Here is a 17894-nt window from a genome sequence, read left to right on the forward strand (position 1 = left end):
TTGCTAACCTGAACTACCTTCTTTATTCTTCCTGTTTAAGGAGGAGCCTTCTTTCCCTCCTTACATCAATAACTGCACATGTGTAGCTCACTTTGAAGTGAGCACAGTGTCACCAGAATTGTATAATGTGTCTAGGTGGGGTGACTGATGAAGCTTGAGGCTAGGTAGGCCCTGGGATTCCACTGAAAGAATGGCTACCAGATTTGCTAGGCTGAGCTTGGCAAGCTATGCATGGACTGGATTCACTGTTACTCAGAGAAAGCAGGTTTGCTCATTAGCTTTTGTAAGTTGACAGTTCAGAATTTTTATCTCTTTGTTATATTTTTTTCTTTTTACACTCCCTTTTTTCTGATGACTTCTTATCAGTGGTATTTCTCCATGCAGCATCAACAACTGCCATCCAGAGGTCTTATTTCTTCAGCCTGACTTTTGTATCTTTCAAAAAGTTGAAAGGGTGCCAGGTGGGGGTGGCGCACGCCTTTAATCCCAGCACCTGGGAGGCAGAGCCAGGCAGATCTCTGTGAGTTTGAGGCCAGCCTGGTCTACAGAGTGAGATCCAGGACAGGCACCAAAACTACACAGAGAAACCCTGTCTCAAAACAAAACAAGACAAAAAACAAACTAACAAAAAAGTTGAAAGGGCAGAGCAAACATGGGCTTGAAGGAAGACATACTCACCTGAAACAGGCAACTAAAGTGTTACTATTTGTGCATGACTCTTAGGACTTAGGGAAAGCTGGAAGGGCTTTTAATGTGTATACTCAGAATTCCCAAGAAAGCAGTTTTAGGCTCCTTCTACCTGAAGGTCATCAGTGCTGCCTTAAAGACCTTTGTGAAAAGAGTAGAACTTCTTCAGTGAATAGTGAGACTTAGTTGCCACATCTTCCTGTTTGTTAATTCAGCAATTGTTCTGGTGCCTTCATGTTACCTTGTTCAGTATTTTCATTTTGAATATTTTTAAGTCTTTCTTGATGTGTTTTGAAGTGTATCATCAGATTACATTTACCTTATTTAGGTTTTGGTAGTTGTGGGTTTTCTGGTTTTATATTTTACTGCACGAATCTACTTTAACCCATTTTAACATTTTAATTTCTTTAAGATTTTTCTTTAATTTTAAGGCTTTGTTTCTTTTATGTATATGAGCATTGGCCTGCATGTATGTCTGTTGCACCACATCTATGTCTGGTGCCCACTGAAGTTAGAAGAAAGCATCAGATCTCCTTTTGGAGTTAGGGATCATAGTGAGCCACCATGCAGGTGCTGGGATATGAACCTGAGTCCTTTGCAAGAGTAACAGGTGCTCTTAACCAGTGACCCACTTCTCCAGCCCTTTACCTTTTAATTTCAGTAAAAATTGTTTGGAAGGCTATTAAAGAAAAATAGAACACAAGAGTGAGGCTGTGAGCATTAATGAGAATTAAGAATACTCGTGTTCTTTCTCTGTTTGTAGATAGAGTTTTAGATACCTGGAATTAAGAATTCAGAAATATATGCCTATTACTGATGTTTGATATTCTTTTAAGCTAGATTTGTTGGAGTATAGTTTTATATGGCGCTTTCTTAGAAAATTGGGAATCCATCTCCCCCAAGATCCAGCTATACCACTCTTGGGCATATACCCAAGGAATGCTCAACCACACCACAAGAGCACTTGTTCAGCTATGTTCATATCAGCATTGTTTGTAATAGCCAGAACATGGAAACAACCTAGATGCCCTTCAACTGAAGAATGGATAAATAAAATGTGGTACATATACACAATGGAATACTACTCAGCAGAGAAAAACAATGACATTATGAGGTTTGCAGACAAATGAATGGATCTAGAAAAAATCATCCTGAGTGAGGTAACCCAGACTCAGAAAGACAAACATGGTATGTACTCACTCATAGGAGGATACTAGATGTGGAACAAGGATGACTGGACTGTTACTCACATCACCAGGGAGGCTACCTGGAAAACAGGACCCCAAGAAAGACACGGGGATCGCCCAATGACAGAGAAATAGAATGAGATCTACATGAACAGCCTGGACATGAGTGGGGGTAGTGAAGGTCAAGGGTCGAGGGAAAGAGAGCTTGGGGGAGCAGGAGATCCCAGCTGGATCAACAACAGAGAGGGAGAACAAGGGATCGGAGACCATGGTAAATGAAGACCACATGAGAATAGGAAGAAGCAAAGTGCTAGAGAGGCCCACAGAAATCCACAAAGATACCCCCACAATAGACTGCTGGCAATGGTCGAGATACAGCCCGAACTGACCTACTCTGGTGATGGGATGGAGTATAGTTTTAAAGTACAGGTAGTCCTATTTAGTGCAACTGTTTGGATTTTTGACAGCTGAATATAGCTGTAAAGCTACTACCACAGTGACGAAGCAGGTTCTCTATCCCCTTTTTTTTTCTTTCCCTCTTGCAGCCCCTCTGGAATAAAGTTGTTTTCTCTCAAAGTGAGCTTGTTTGAGAATATGCTGTAAGTGGAGTTGTTGTTATAGCCTTTTGAATGCCTATTCCTTAAGCATAAGATCTTTGAGACTTGGCCATATAGTTGCCATTGTCATTATCTAGGTCCTGTGCACTGCTCAGTGATATTCCATTGTTAGTGTAGGCCTGTCTGCCTATTCATTCACTTCTCAAAGGGTGAGGGATTGTCTTCAATTTTTAGTGATTGAGAAGAGTACTACAAGAAAAATTCACATCTGCATTTTTGAAAGTGAATTTCAAAATTTCTTCTGGGTGATTACCTAACAGTGAGAATGCTGAGTAAATGATATGCTGGGTGTGTTTCATGTTATAAGCGCTACACTGTTTTTCACAGCAACCCTACTGTTCTGCAGTCTTGCCAAAGGGCCTAGCAAGACTTCATCCTCACTCTTCATCCTCACCAACACTTGGGATCACAGCTTTTTCAGTTGGTGGTACTCATTGTGCTTTTCCATTTTGTTTTGCATGAAACTTAATGGCTTTGTCTTTTTGTGTAACTTGTTATCTCTATGTCATCTTCAAAAAGAGTGATGAAATCTTCACTGTTCCCCTTTGTCATTTGTTTTGATCATCTTTTAATATTCTAGATGTAAACATCATGTATTTGTCACATATATTCACTGGTTTTTGTAGCTCTTCTCATTTTAACTGTGCCTTTTGAAGAGGGAACACTTTTGTTCATTTTTTGAGACACAGGGTATTACTACATATTCAAGACTAGCCTCAAATGTGCATCCTCCTGCCTCAACTTTCTGAGTGCTGAAGTAACAGTCACGAGCTACTATGCCTAAGAGCACAACTTTTTTTCTTTAAACATTGAGGTAATTCCAGTTTGAGAATTGTATTTTCTTCTGTGGATTTTACTTTATTCTTGTCTCTAAGTAATATATATGTATGCAACTCAACATCACAAATAGTTTTTCCTACTTATTCTTTGAGAAGTTTTCAATTTAGACTCTTGATCCTATTTATTTTTATTATGGCTATGGGTTTTTGCTTTTTTTTTTTTTTTAATTTGCAGACTGGGGCTTCACAGATCTTTGTCTAAAACATAAATCAGATCTCATTGCTCTCTTGTTAAAAATTTTCTGGTTGGCCTTTTTGCTTAGTAAAATAACCTGAGTTTCTCACATGGCCTACAGACTTTTCACACCCCCAGGCTTCATTTACCTATTGTTGAGCAGCACTGGTCTCATCATTGCCAGCCTGTTCTTAATTAGGGTTGTGTAGCACTCTTTATCCTCCACAGTGCCCTTCTCCTTGTCTTGATGATGCTCAGTGCTTTTCTTCAAACGCTCATTCAGGTGGCCTGGCTCGGGTAGGGCCTTCCTGGCTGGCATCCCTTTTTATGGGTATGTCATCCCCTCTAAGTCTCTGAGCCATTAGCCTCTTTGATTTTCTTCATAGCACTTAGCATTGATTTGTGTGTCACGTTTTCTTCTTGTTCACTTTCCAGCCATGGTGCCAAAACATTAGTAGCTCAATTGTTTCAATAAATGTTTATAAAATAAATATTAAGCACTATTTTTCAAAAGTATATAATAGCTCATAATATATATTGTTTAGTAAATGTATAAACAAGTACTATACTTTGAACTGTTATTTTATTTTTCTTAGTGTTGAGCCCAGGTAGAGAGGAAATGTAGACTAATAGAAACCCCAGTGTCATATGATTTTAGTAATATCATCTAGGTTTCCTTATTATAAAGTTCAAGGCTGGAGTTGATAGCCACTAATTTGTCTAATTTAACTTTATAATCCTATTTTAATGATTATGGAATTTTCATTTTAAAATTTAGGGTCGTTTTTATGTTGGTGATTTCTCTAGATTTATCGTGTTTCTAGGCTTTTATTCTGTATCTCACAAACAGTGACTATAAAAAGAACATATATTTACTAGATATTTGTATTGCTTCAGGTACTATGCTAAGCATTTACATGTGTTTTGTTGAATTTTTACATCAACCCTATGTAGAAATAATCTCATAAACTTTACAATAATGCACCACAACTTAGAATTGAGAAGTAATTTCCATAGGGGTAATATAAGGAGGAAGTGCCAGAGACGAGATCTCTACTTCTCCTGAGTTTGTCCAAATGCTCTCATCCTTTCTTTGTTCTCTTGACTATCCTCCCTTCTTTCACAAGAGAGCATATTGTCTTTAGCTTCAAATACACTATTAAAGTTGTTCAGGGCTCAGTGTTGGGAGGAAAGTGGAATGAGTGTGTCTGCACATGCTTATTGGTTAGCCTGAATTATCTGATTTATATCATTTTCATAGATTGGTTGCATTATCTTGATTCATACCATGCTTCTTGTCTGCTGATGTTACTCTTACATATAAGAATCAAATGTTGTAATATGAGAAGATAAAAGTTCCTTGTCTTTAGAAACAAAGTATCATAATGCAAATGATGTTTGAACATGTGCTTCTAAGAATAGGACTGTGTAATAACAAGAATAACAACAAAAACCAAATATGAAATGGTAAAATATTATGGGATATATGTATGCAGAACGTATATCTCTAGAAGTTCAAGGGGGCATTGCAGAATTGTTATTCAAAACTTGCTAATGAGAAGTTTGCAATGAATTTGTTGCTAAATATTGTCTAGGGAGTTAGAGGCAGAAGGGATTATTAAGGACTACTGGTAGCTAATTGTAGTCAGTCAGCAGTGGCTGAGGAAGGAGATGACTGAGGGAGGAGGGCAAGAGGCCAATCAGGGAGAGCTCGAGTTAGAACTCACATTTTAATGCTTTATGTTTTGAATAGTCCTTCCTTGAAGTTATGTCCTTGTTTCATTTGTTCTTTTTCTGTGCTCTGTCTTTTTGTCTTGTGTCTATATATTGATTATGAGTAGCAAATGCTCTGTGAGATAGACTAATATTCAAATTTAAAAACCTTTGTTGACCTAATAGGAGTTAGAGTTACCTCTCCACCCTCTTAAAAACTAAAAATGAATCGTTCTTGAAAACTTTTGAAAGTTTATTGTATTTCTTACTTTTTTTTCTTAGTGGAGTCATATTGGCCCAGATTTGTGTTCTAAGCCACAAAGCAGTGCCACTCAGGTGCCAAAGCAAGGTGGTAGTCATATCATCATCGTCTCCTCCTCCTCCTCCTCCTCCTCCTCCTCCTCCTCCTCCTCCTCCTCCTCCTCCTCCTCCTTCTTTTTTTCCTTTTAATTTCCCCAGGGCTTTTCTGAGTTTACTCAAAGCAGTTTGTAGATACAGCTCTGCAGAAATTTCATACCTGGGAGAAGAAACCAAACAGAAAACACCCTACCGTTTAAGTTGCTTGTTGTCACTTAGATTGAAAACTGGGAAGGTGTCTTGAGGTTTCTTAACAGCTTGCTAGAATGATCAAGAGCAAAGACAAATGATGGTTCCCCCTTGTAGATGGGTTCCAGTTTCTACAGTGAAGGCTAACATTCTAGATGCCTTGTCAGTCTTCCTTACAGATAAGTGGGCACATGACCTATCCAAGTTAATGAGATATAAAGAAGTGTGTTTTCTTCTTTAACTTTAAAAGATGTTCTTTTTCTCCCCAGTGAAGAAAATGGCTTCCTTTCTTGTTTTATGAGAAACCGAAATATTATTTAGACCACTTTTATTGTTTATTCTATAACTTGAAGAGTAACTATCTTAATTGGTATGAGTGTGCATTTACATTTTAATGCCATGTGACTATGTATAAAATAGTGGAAACAGTAACTGGAGATCACTTAAGAGAACACTACCGTGTTTAGGTAATGGCAAACCACCCAGCGATTACCAACAAAGAAAGCAACATCACTTAGAGATACAGTACAATATTCTTGATATATACAACATAGGAAAAGATAGAACAGACAGCAGACTAAACAAAAAGATAACTTGATATTGTTTTCATTTAAAAATTCTTACATATGCATTGAAAATACCATGCCTAGATCCACTGTTATTAGTGCTTTCTTTGGCTGGGAGGATTATTTTTGACTTTTAATTTTTTGTTATTCTTTATCCCATCATTTCATGCGTAACATTGATAATTTTTTTTTAAAGGACATAATTCTATTCCTCTTCTTCTGGACTGTGTAAATGGTTCGATTTGCCTGGTTGTGTGAGGCCCAATTTTACAAGGTATCCTGTAAACCTTTCTCACAGAACCATGTCTTTGGAATTGTCTTCAAAAGAAAGTCTGTTTCTCTCTCTCTTTTTTTTAGGCCTGCTGCCACAGCCTTTATCCAAGCATCACATTGTTTTGGTTTGAGCTACTGAATTCTTTCTATTTCTTGCTGTTCATTCTTGTTGCTTTTGTTTATTCTCTGCATAGTATTCTGAACTTCAAAAAATTTAAATATCTTTGTGCTCTATCTTAAAATAGTCTTTTAAGACTATATTTAGGCAAGGTTTATTTTTCAGCCAAAATTCTAGTTGGTTTTTAATTGGTATCAGGACCATGAGCATCTCTTGGTTATGTGTTACAAACTCCTGTTCCCAGTTTCTAGCTTGTCATCTTCTGTAAGGTTCATTTAAGGAACAAAATGCTTTTCATTTCAACTGAGTAATAAATACTATCACTTCATTTCTTATACTTTGAGCTTCCTGTGACCCATTTAAGAAATCTTACTCTAAGATTTAGAGTACTCAGACATAGAGGCAGGAGAGATGGGTTAATAGTTAAGATTACTTATTGCTCTTTGAGAGGGCCTCATTTCGATTCCCAGTGCCTACATTATGGCTTTCAGTTTTGTAACTCTAGTTCCAGGGGATCCTCCACCCTCTTCTCATCTCTGTTTGCTCATGGTGTGTGTGTGTGTGTGTGTGTGTGTGTGTGTGTGTGTGTGTGTGTGTGTGTGTGTGTGCACATGTGTGTACACATATATGCAGCCTAATAGTCACACATAAATAAAAATAAGTCTTTTTAAAGTGCACAGTCATAGATCTACTTCTATGTCAGAAAGAGTAAGCAGATCAGAGAGAGACCAGTGGATGCCACCATCTTGTACTAGGGTGGCTAATTGTTCTTTTGGAGAAAATGGAAGTTTAATTCCTATATCTCTTGATCTTCAGAAGTCAATTCTAGAGACAAACCTTTTAAAATTTCAAAAAATTCTCATGCTGTTTCGTTTAATTCCTTAAATGGGCCAAAGAAAGTGCAAACTATGAGAAAAAGATTATTAGTGTTTATTGCTCAGTTAAAACAAACATGGCAATTTCTTCAAAAGATGCCTTAAGAGAAAATGAGATGAGAAGCCAACATCTGGGAGAAAGCATTTGTAGTATATAACCAGGATAGGTGTATGATCCTGATCATACCAGTTACAAAGCTACTAACAACCAACCTTGGTAGTGCACACCTTTAATCCTAGCACTTAGGAGACAGAGACAGGCTGATCTCTGTGAGTTCAAGGCCAGCCTGGTCTACATAGTAAGTTGTAGAACATCCAAGGCTACATACTAGAGAGACCCTGTCTCAAAAAATTAAAAAATCCCAAACAAACAAAACCAGAACCAGAGCTGGAGTGATTGCTCATCAAGTAAAGATGCTTGCTGACAAGCCCAGTGATCTGAGTTCAATCCCTCTGGCCCACATGGTAGGCGAGAACTAACTCCTGTAAGTTGTCCTGTAACTCCAACATAAGCAGTTTAGCAGATGTATGCACACATATATAAGATATGTGAAGTTAATCCAGTGCCCATTATCAGTTTCCCTGTTAGGATTTTATTAAAGATATAGAATAGAAAACCGTGTGCTACACATAGTATTTGTTTAGCATGGTTTAGCATAATTTTTAGCATGGGTTAGCATAGTATATATATATACTTTTTCATATATATGTCAAAAATGCTTACTCTTCTGACATTTGAGTAGATCTGTGTCTGAGTACTTTAAAGATTTATTATATCTATGTATAAAATATATATACATATGTGCACAACACACAAAAATAAATATGCAACAAACATATAAGTTGTCAAGTTGTTGGGAAGCAACCGATCTAGATGGCATCTAAGGTTCCTTCTACCTCTCAAATTCTGAAATCAAATTCATGAAACATGAAATATGTAAGTTTTTTTTAATATAGCCATTTTAAGAGTGTTCCAAATAATCACAGAAAGCTTTCTCATCACAGTCCTTTGACTTGATGACTTCAGTAACTAAAACTTACAAAATAGAAAAGTCATTTGAGGTGTTACAAATTTTAATACTTTAAGGCTTCATTATTAATTTGCGTAGAATTAGATTCTCTTTTAAAGGCCAAACCAGTTGCGGGTGGGGGTGGAGTGCTAGCAGGATTTCCATTGGGAAGGCTAATAACAATCTCCCTAAGTGTTTGGAGATAGGACACAGGCATCATGTTGGGCCATGAAGATGGTAGAATAGCCAAAATAGCAGGCCATGGAGATGGGTGAGGAATATTTAATTCTCAAACAGAAATAAAGAGAGGAGCTTAAAAGGGAAGGCTGTAGGGAAGGGTCTCCTGGCCACAGGTAGAATTAAGAAACCTCACAAGTAAGGTTTTTGTTTTTGTATTTTAACCTGGAGTGATGGTGACCCTCTTCCATTCCGATTTAAACATGGGGATTTCCTACCATAACATCTTTGCCACCTATAGCTAACATGAAATGTCGTATAGCTCCATTGTTCGTTGTAGTGTTGGTGAAATACAGAAGCTCCTCTCCTTTTCTTGCCCCTATTTCATGACCTCAAGGAGGGCAGTGGAACATTGACACATTATAGCATGAGATTTACTAGCTTTGCTTGTTACCTGTCTTGCCCTTAGGACAGTGTGCAGGTTTTAAGGGCTCTGAGATCTGTGGCTTGTTCAGAAGGAGAAACATGCTCTAAAGTGAGCTTCTTTCTTGGGTTGTTCTACACACAGGCCTTTCTCGTGCAGCGGGTCCCATGCTTTAAGTCATCAGCAATGCTTAGTTTGAAAAACATTCTACTTTTGTTCTTTTTACTCTTGCTTCTTCTATTGGTTTAATCTTTAGTTTCTGCCAAGGCATTTATTAGGTGCAAAACTTTTTTTTTTTTTTTTTGTTTGTTTGTTTGTTTTTTGTTTTTTTTTTTTTAAACATATAAACGTAATTTTATTTTATTTTTTTTAACATTTTAACATTACATTTTTAATATTTTAGAAGAACTTCAAAACAAATATTTATTTTTTATTTATTTTTTTTTTGTATTTGACAAATTCAGAGAAAATAATTTCATTATCTATCCTATTTTGTTAAGTCCAAAATGTATCTAATTCACTTTCTATCCTAATTAATCTTCAACTATAACTAACTAACCTTCAACTATAACTAACTAATCTTCAACTCCCTCAGAGACCCAAGAAGGAAATAATATTAGCTAACAAAAATAAAAACAGAAAGTGCATGCAAGCAACTTCCAAAAAATTTGTGAGTTGACAGAAACAGCCAGCTGCCTGGACAGTCACCTGAGGTTTCTCCACAGTGTTGGGGCATCATCTTCAGCCTATAGGCTTAGCATATCTGACAGACTCATTTGTGAAGTAGGATGTACACAAGGTCGACAGTTCAACCTCACATTGGGTGAGAGCAGTCCATGTACCAGAAACACCTGAATTCCACTAGTGTCATGTCATGATTCAGGATTTTAAATTCTGGAAATTGTTGTTGATTTTTTAATTCAGCTGTCCATTCTTGGCTGTGTATATATGGCTTCATCTTAACATCCCGTTCTTCTCCACATCCCTCTGTCAAATGCCAGTTTACTATTGCGAGGCGTGAGCTTAGTTACTCTTCAAGAATAACTGTTTCAGCTGCTGTTCCATTGCACATCAGAAGCCATCGGCCCACTGCCTATTCAGCTGCCTTCGAAGAAAAGGGCACTGTACCTTTTCCAAATTGCGAAGGCCACTTCAGGGATGGTGCCATATTGTCCTGGCCTCAGAAGATGCCTTTTGATAAAGCCATAACCACACTCGTTTTGGCAAGAATCAGTAGTCCTTTGTTTCATGTCCTGTCTGTCCATTTTGTCAGCAGTTGATTCAAGGATACTTTGTTGTCCAGTGGCTAACTTTTGCCACAATGAAAGTTAACTCCATATGCAGTTTCTTCAATGCCCATATTTTCTCTGAAGTAGATTGGTACTGCCAGGAGCCGACATGTCTCATAATCATAACAAAAAAGAAAAATTTTCTAAGTTATTAAAACATTTTAAATGCCATATTCTGTAGATCTCCGAAGGGTTTGAAGATGACCTGTCTAAAATATATCTGCTCAATTTTTAAAACATATCTAATATGACTACAACTTCTATTGTAATGTCTAACTACTAACTTTCATTTCTTTTTTTTTTTTTTTTTATTAATTTATTTAGGTGCAAAACTTTTATATGGTAGGTAGGTCATAGCTTTGTCCCCTGTGCCCCACAGCTGAGGGAATTTGAATAAATAGTAAAACAGCCACCAGATGCTCATGAGGAAACAGCCGGGCGATGCTTGGTCGTGTGTGCACATGCACAGATGCACTTCTTCAAGTATTGACCATCTTGAAAGGGAGAGTCATGGTATTTCACCATTAATACTTAATATATATCTTCTGTGGGCAAGGATGTCTTCTGGTGTTGGAACAATGCAGTTAACATAGTTCTTTGTCCAATATGAGAGTTATCATCGAATTTGTCCATGTTGCAGTTGCCCATTTCTTTTAGCACTTTTGTTAGCACTTTTTTCTTTGTAATGTTTCTCTTCAATTCCGGGTTCATATGTAACCACCTTTCTTTCCATATTACTTCATTTTTCTTGACTCTGAAATAGTCCCCATACCACTTTACTGTATATTTTGTTTACTTTTTAAAGATTCTAGACTAGCCTTGTGGAAACTTCCATATTCTGGATTTGTTTGGTGGTTTCTAATTTTTTTCAAGGTTAGAGTCAGGTAAAGGTTTTTGTTTTGTATTTAAGTAGGAAAACTACAAAAGTGATGATATATATTTCTAATTATCACAATTTGGGCAAGCTACGTAATCTATGGAGTGATTCTTGACACCAAATAACCTGTTTCCTAACAGTGTTATACCCCATAATTTTATTGTGTGCTCTGAATTAATTTAGAATGAAGAAATAATTTCCTTTTAAATTAATATCCTTTGAAAAAGAGCTTCCTCCTGTGGTGGTCTTATCATAGCAATATAAAAGTAACTGATACACTATCCCTTCTTTTGTGTGTGTGTCTTGAGAGGGAGTAGATACCCATTTCCAGTAGCAAGAGCAGGTGTATTATAATACAGCCACTTTGGGAGGTAGAGGTTATGACTGTCCCACTGTCACATAAGAAACAAACTTGGAAATATCAAGTGACTGTTTCTTGCTCATAGATGGTTAGGATTGCAGCTGACTGGCTCTGGTGCCACTTCTTTTTAATGCTTCTTGAATGTTGTCCAGGACCTCCTCACTTAGACTCTCCCAATCCCGTAGTTGGGAGATGGTTTAACAGTGATTTCTGTATTAAAACAGTTTTTTTCACAAGCCAGATAGCATTTACATTACCTCTGTCCTAAGTGTGCTCCACTTCATAGCACGGTACTATTGGTGAAATTATTAAGGCCACTCCACGTAATTAAAAGGGAGAGTTATTTAGTGGCGTAACTTACAAATGAAGGGATAGGTAGGTGGTGGGTTCTGGGAAAGACACAGCGCAGTGTTCTCTGGAGAACTCTCCTCGGTCTACCTCTAGCCTCCAGGGTCCTCTCTTGGCCCCGCCTTGTAGGCGTGACAGTTACCAAAGCCTCAATGGGGGTTGGAACTTCCAGATCAAAGCTGGAATGGCTACCCACTACACGGTACCTCCTTCTGGCTCCTTAAAGTCCACTTTCTTTCTTTATACCATTTCTTCCAGCTGGATGAAAACATGCTCTGTGGCTGGCTCGTAGAAGGATGCTTGTGTGCTTCAGAGCCAGTGGGCTCTGGGTTTGAGAGGCTGGGAGCTATTCTCTAGTCATTGACACTAGAATTTCACTTGTTTTCTGAGGTTACAAACAAATAAACAAAAGAACAACAGTGCATTTTAATCCTTTATAGCTGTTTCATCATTGACCTTCTGATGCCATTTGTCTGGGTCGACTTCCTGCTTTCTTGCAAAGGTTTTTTTTTTTTTTCCTTTTTTCTTATTTCCCCTTAAAGAACCAAGGTAGCAAGGGATGAAGGATGGACACCAAGATATGGCCACTAAATATATTCATTGTTGTCAGGATTCTGTTGTTTCTAATGAAGGTGCATGGTGTTTGAGAACTTTGCTGTTGAGAATTTGGTAGAATGAAGGGTAGAGTAATGAGCAAGGAAACTTGGCTGGGTTGGGGATGGGCAGAATTCTAGTGGCAGCTAGTTGTTCTGCCCTTGCCAGCTCCGGCTTTGTTATTGGCTAGTCGGACTCTGGTAATCAAGTTTTGAGAACCTTTGATTCAAAGAAATTTCTCCTTTTTACTAGTATACAGGCAGCATTTCAAAAGATGTTTCCTGTAAAATCGATTTGTGCCCTTCTTTCCAAACTTGAGACTATACTGAAATAATTATTTGTTAAGAAATGTCCAGTAAAATGCAATGAACAGAATTAAGGTTGTGTCTTCTACCTTGCTACTAGGTATTTTCAGTCATAATTACTGGTTTTCAGAATTAAATTATCTGGATGGAATATTTACTTGCCTGAGTTTAAACTTTGCTGCATTTTAATGTTTATTTCCTTGAATGGCCCATTAGGAGGGAAGCAGAAGTAATTTATTTTTTATTATTGAGATGATTTACTCTTTTTCAGTTTCACGCCCCACTTCCTGAATCGTAGTCTGCCCATTAACCCTTTTTATCCTCTTCCACCTCCCAACGTATCCCCCCTTTTCATGTCCTTTTTTCTGTTTTTATTATATTTTAATGAAATAAGGCATACGAACAAAGGTACAGCCTGCCAAAAAATATCAGTGAAAAGAATTTTCCAAGATATTTTTTGTCTCATGGGTTTATGGTGGGAAATACATTTATCATTAAGTTGGTCCCACAGTTCATGCCCTCCTCTTTAGTTTTTTTAATCTTGATTTGGGGGGTGGGGTTAATTCTTCTAAAGTTTACTTTTTTTTTTTAACTTGCTGGTTTGTAATATCTGGGGTGGTAATTTATCTTGAATTATTTTAATAATGAATCTATGTCAGTATTTTGAATATGCATTTTCCCTTCCTTTGGTCTTTTAAAAGTGAGAATTTCATCTATTTTATGAGAGGATAAAGTAGTAAACCTTTGGAGGTTAGTGCTTTGCAGTGAGCACAGATGGGCAGAGATGAGAGGGGTATACCTCATGATGCTGCAAGGCGGTCATAGGTAATACTCTAGAGTCTGCAGAAAGCCTGCTCCTTTCCATGGATTCTGCCTTGTTGAGAAGGAGGCATAATACAGATTCTTTTTTAAAATTTAATTCTTGATGTCATTTGATATTTAATCCATTAAAACCATTTTTAAATGAAAGTGTTGGAGTTAAGTTTAACCATTGTTGGCTTAATACATTTTATTTAAAGATGGTGTCTTCTAGTTCTAGCTAGAGTTCTAGGATAGTTCCTAAGGTAAGAACTTGGAAAAAATGTAGGAAATGGCCACTAGAGGAAAAAAAAAGCCTGTTACATTGCTGTAAACATCAACTGTGAAAATCAACTGGAATATTTCAGTATCTGAAATATTCATCTTTTGATGACATGTTAAATAGCATTTTATATGTAATTTTATATTTTTAAAACACGTAATAAAAGTGGTTGCATTGTGGAGAATACCACGATGAATATGTTTTTTATTGTTTCGACATTTTATAGGAATAAATGACTTGTGACATGAGTTTATGGTGACCCTTTTCATTTTCTTTTCTCCTTTAAACCTATTCAAATCATATGCTATTACACATTAGTGCCATCATTTGTTGTTACCATTCCTAAAATCTTTAAAGGCTTTTTTAATAAGTGAAAACTTAAAACCTCTTTAAATGTGAATAGGATATCATGGTTTCAGCTTTGGAACAGAGAAAATTCATTGGTGTGGGGTAAACAGGGACATCTGTATGTTGGTAGTACAGTTGGTAGTTTGGTTAACAGTGATGTCCTGATGTTAGTTTTCTTAGTTTGGTAAATTTTTTTAAACTTTACATATGATATTAACATTAGTGGAAAGTAAGCAAAGTGTAAATGGGAATTCCATACATTCATTAGAACCAATAAAAGCTTTAAACATATAGTCATATGACTGGATATCTTGAGTTTATTGGTTTAAGGAAAGTTTGATGGCAGCTCTCTTTAAGATATTTGAAGTTTATACTAAAATTTAAAAGTCCAACAATAAAAAATAAGTCCATAGTTTTCATGTGGCAAGGTACCAAACTTTTAAGTTTCATCACTATACTATGAATCTTGCTTATTTTAGATTGTAACTGGTTTTTTTAAATTGTCGCAAATGAAGAATATAGTAGAATAAGCTAACTTTTAATTTTCTTTTGACTGTATTTTGTATTTTGAAGTTTGGGTTATTAGGAGAAAGTAAAGCCAAAATTAATCTGCTTATAAGATGATGCTGACCTTAGTTGATAATCAGTTCAATAAGTATAAGAAATACCTAGTAGTTTGAGATTTTAAATGAAATAGCTCTATTCATAAAGTTATAGCAAATGTTAGCACATGCAGCTACAACTAGTTATCTCTATACAAACCCCTTTTATTTTCTTGGGTTATTGAGTGTTATCTAAATAATTTATCCTCAAGTGTCATCAGAATTCAGAGGTAGTGCTATAGTACTTGAATCAGAGTGATTGAGCATAATCAGGGTGAGGCATCCCTTTACAAGGACATTAGAATAGAATGAAGAGAATTTAAATATACAGAGACAAATTATTGAGTACATATGTGTGTTGATGATGACTAGTAATAATAGATATAGAGGTTTAGTGTACTTACTCAATTGACTAGTATTTCAGGTAAAGTTTCCTGGATGTTGTACAGTAGTGTATAGTCAAACTGATGTTAGCTTTGTGGAAGATCTTGAATCTAAGAAATTTGAACTGCTTTTATTTGGGGGGAGGGAGTATTGTTTTCAAAACCATGGAATAGCTTTCAAAGAGGTATTTTATTAGAGTAGTATCAGGCTTTTTTTTTTTTTTTCTTTTTGTCTTCACTGTATTGGGGTGAATCTTCTTCCTTGAAATTACACATAAAGGAGGAAGGGGAGATAAGGCCCCTGTTTGAGCTAGTCTACGGAAGAGTAGACCAAACTGGGGACCCAAGAAGCTTCCTGTGGCTCTCGTGTATAGCAGACAAACTGGTCCTGGTTGAATGAAAAAATAAGGTAGTTAATAATGCCTTTTTAAAAAAAATTTTATTATCCTCCAAGAGAGAAGAACAAAACACTGGTATCACTAAAGGTATTCAGTTAGGCTGAGATTTTCTTTTTATCATGTATAATGAAATAAATATTCTTCAGTGTGTCAGACAGTGTATGGGTACTTCTGTGTCTGAGGGTTTAGTGTCACACAGAGATTGGAGCAAAGAAGGGACACATACCGAGTGCTCATAGTTGCTCGCCAGTTGAGCTCACAAGTATAAGCAGCCATAGACCCAAACTATAGATAGAAAATATTAGTGGGATTTAGAGGAAAAATAGAATTGGAACAGTTTGTCAATAAAGTGAACTAGATTTTAAAGTAAATTTGACTTGTATTTACTTAAATTCCTGTATTCATCATATGTATAATTTTCTACATATTTAGAAAATATAATTTTGCATGTATACTTTTGTTCACAGCTAAGTAACAGTATGTAAAGAATTGTGAAGATGATTTGGGTCATTCAAATGAGGAACCATCTAATTTTGTATATGCTTTTAATTGAAGTAGTATTATATCGTCACTTCCTCCCATCCTTCTAGCTTTCCCTCCCATCTAGCTTTCCTTGAACCTTTCCTATGCCCTCCACTTTCATGTGGATAGCCTCTTATTATTCTTATACCTACGTATGTTTGTATGTATGTGCACATATGTGTGTATGTATATATATATATATATATAAAACTCAGCAAGTTGTATTTCTCTATGTGTGTACATATGTATACATACATGTGTCCGTGTATACATATATATGCACACACACACAAATTACTGAGTCCATTTTTGTTGTTCGTGTATATATGCTTTCAAGGCTGACAACTCTGCATTGAACAACCAATGAGGAGGTTCATACTCCCAGGGAGGAAACATTTAATTTAAAAGCTGCATTTAGGAAAAGCTCTTATGTACATGGAGTATGAGGTTAGGTTGATGGAGCATCTGTGTGCTGTTCCCGTTTTCCATTCCATGTGTATGTGTGTACTCACTCTCCTTAGTTGTTTCAACTTTGCTTGCTATATGTTAAATAATATATATAATAAATGGAGCCAGAAGGTAGGTGCAGGTCAGCAGGAGAATAGAACTGACAGTCATATACAGGAAGGCACATAGGAGAGGAAGAAGAAAGAGAAAGTAATTTAAAGAGGAAAAAAAATTCACCTTTTTCTTTGAAATACTTTAAAAAGCCATTTCAAGTTTCTTCTTAAAGAGTGATTTCATTTATGAAAACAATTTTGTCAAATCTTGCTAAGAAAGAAAATTACAGAAGGACTCTGGCTATTATATATTTGACCTAAAAAGTGACTATTTAAAGCAGTAATTAATATTTAGTGACTACATATGTTAGTCTCATCAATATTGCCTAGCAATTGTTCTGATAGAATTTTGTTAGCTGAGTTTGAGTTGAAGAGTTTCCTGTTTGGGGGATATATTTAACTCAGCATCCTCCATTGTCTCCTCCTCCTCTTTCCCATTCAGCAGAGGCAGCAAACCTGCCCACAGTAGCTCCTGTAGACAGGCTTGATTCAGTCTCGGCTGAGGTCAAGCACTCCCATCCCAGCCTCTTAAGGGCTTTCTCTATGTGTTGCCAGTGTGCTGGTAAAAATGACTTTAAACTCTTGTCAGCGTAGTTACTGGTGCATGCATCACAGTCCCACTCAAATAAACCTGTCACAACACAAAGTCAGCTGCTGGAGAAGAGTACAAGGGCAGGCCTCTAGCTTTTCATTCGAGCATCACTAAACGTGCACAGAGTGCCCAATTATTTCAGCATTATTGAGCAAGCCTACAGGAGAACCCAAGCCTTGCTACATTGGATTTTCTTTAGTAATTTGCTCAAGTGCCACTGAGGACACTTAAAGGGCTTAAAAAACTGCTGCTGCAACCAGCTTCCTTTTCTGGGTTGTTAATTCAAGTTTTCTCTTTCAAATTAACTCTCCCTGCATGCTGTGCAGTGGTTCTGGGACAACTGTTTAGCACTAATTTTCTCGATTTTCAGCTTTTCTTGTTCAACATGACTGCTTTAACAGTTACTCACATATACATTTTGATTAGA

The 17894-nt window shown here is 36.7% G+C and overlaps 1 protein-coding gene across 11 annotated transcripts in view; it reads left to right on the forward strand.

Annotated features, from left to right (window-relative positions):
- Tle4 (TLE family member 4, transcriptional corepressor) overlaps positions 1 to 17894 on the forward strand; it is a 143124-nt gene that overhangs the window by 56210 nt on the left and 69020 nt on the right. The gene's annotated exons all lie outside the window — the stretch shown is intronic.

This window comes from Peromyscus californicus, unplaced genomic scaffold, assembly GCF_007827085.1.
Source record: "Peromyscus californicus insignis strain IS unplaced genomic scaffold, ASM782708v3 Scaffold_4__1_contigs__length_199733344, whole genome shotgun sequence".
NCBI lineage: Eukaryota > Metazoa > Chordata > Mammalia > Rodentia > Cricetidae > Peromyscus > Peromyscus californicus.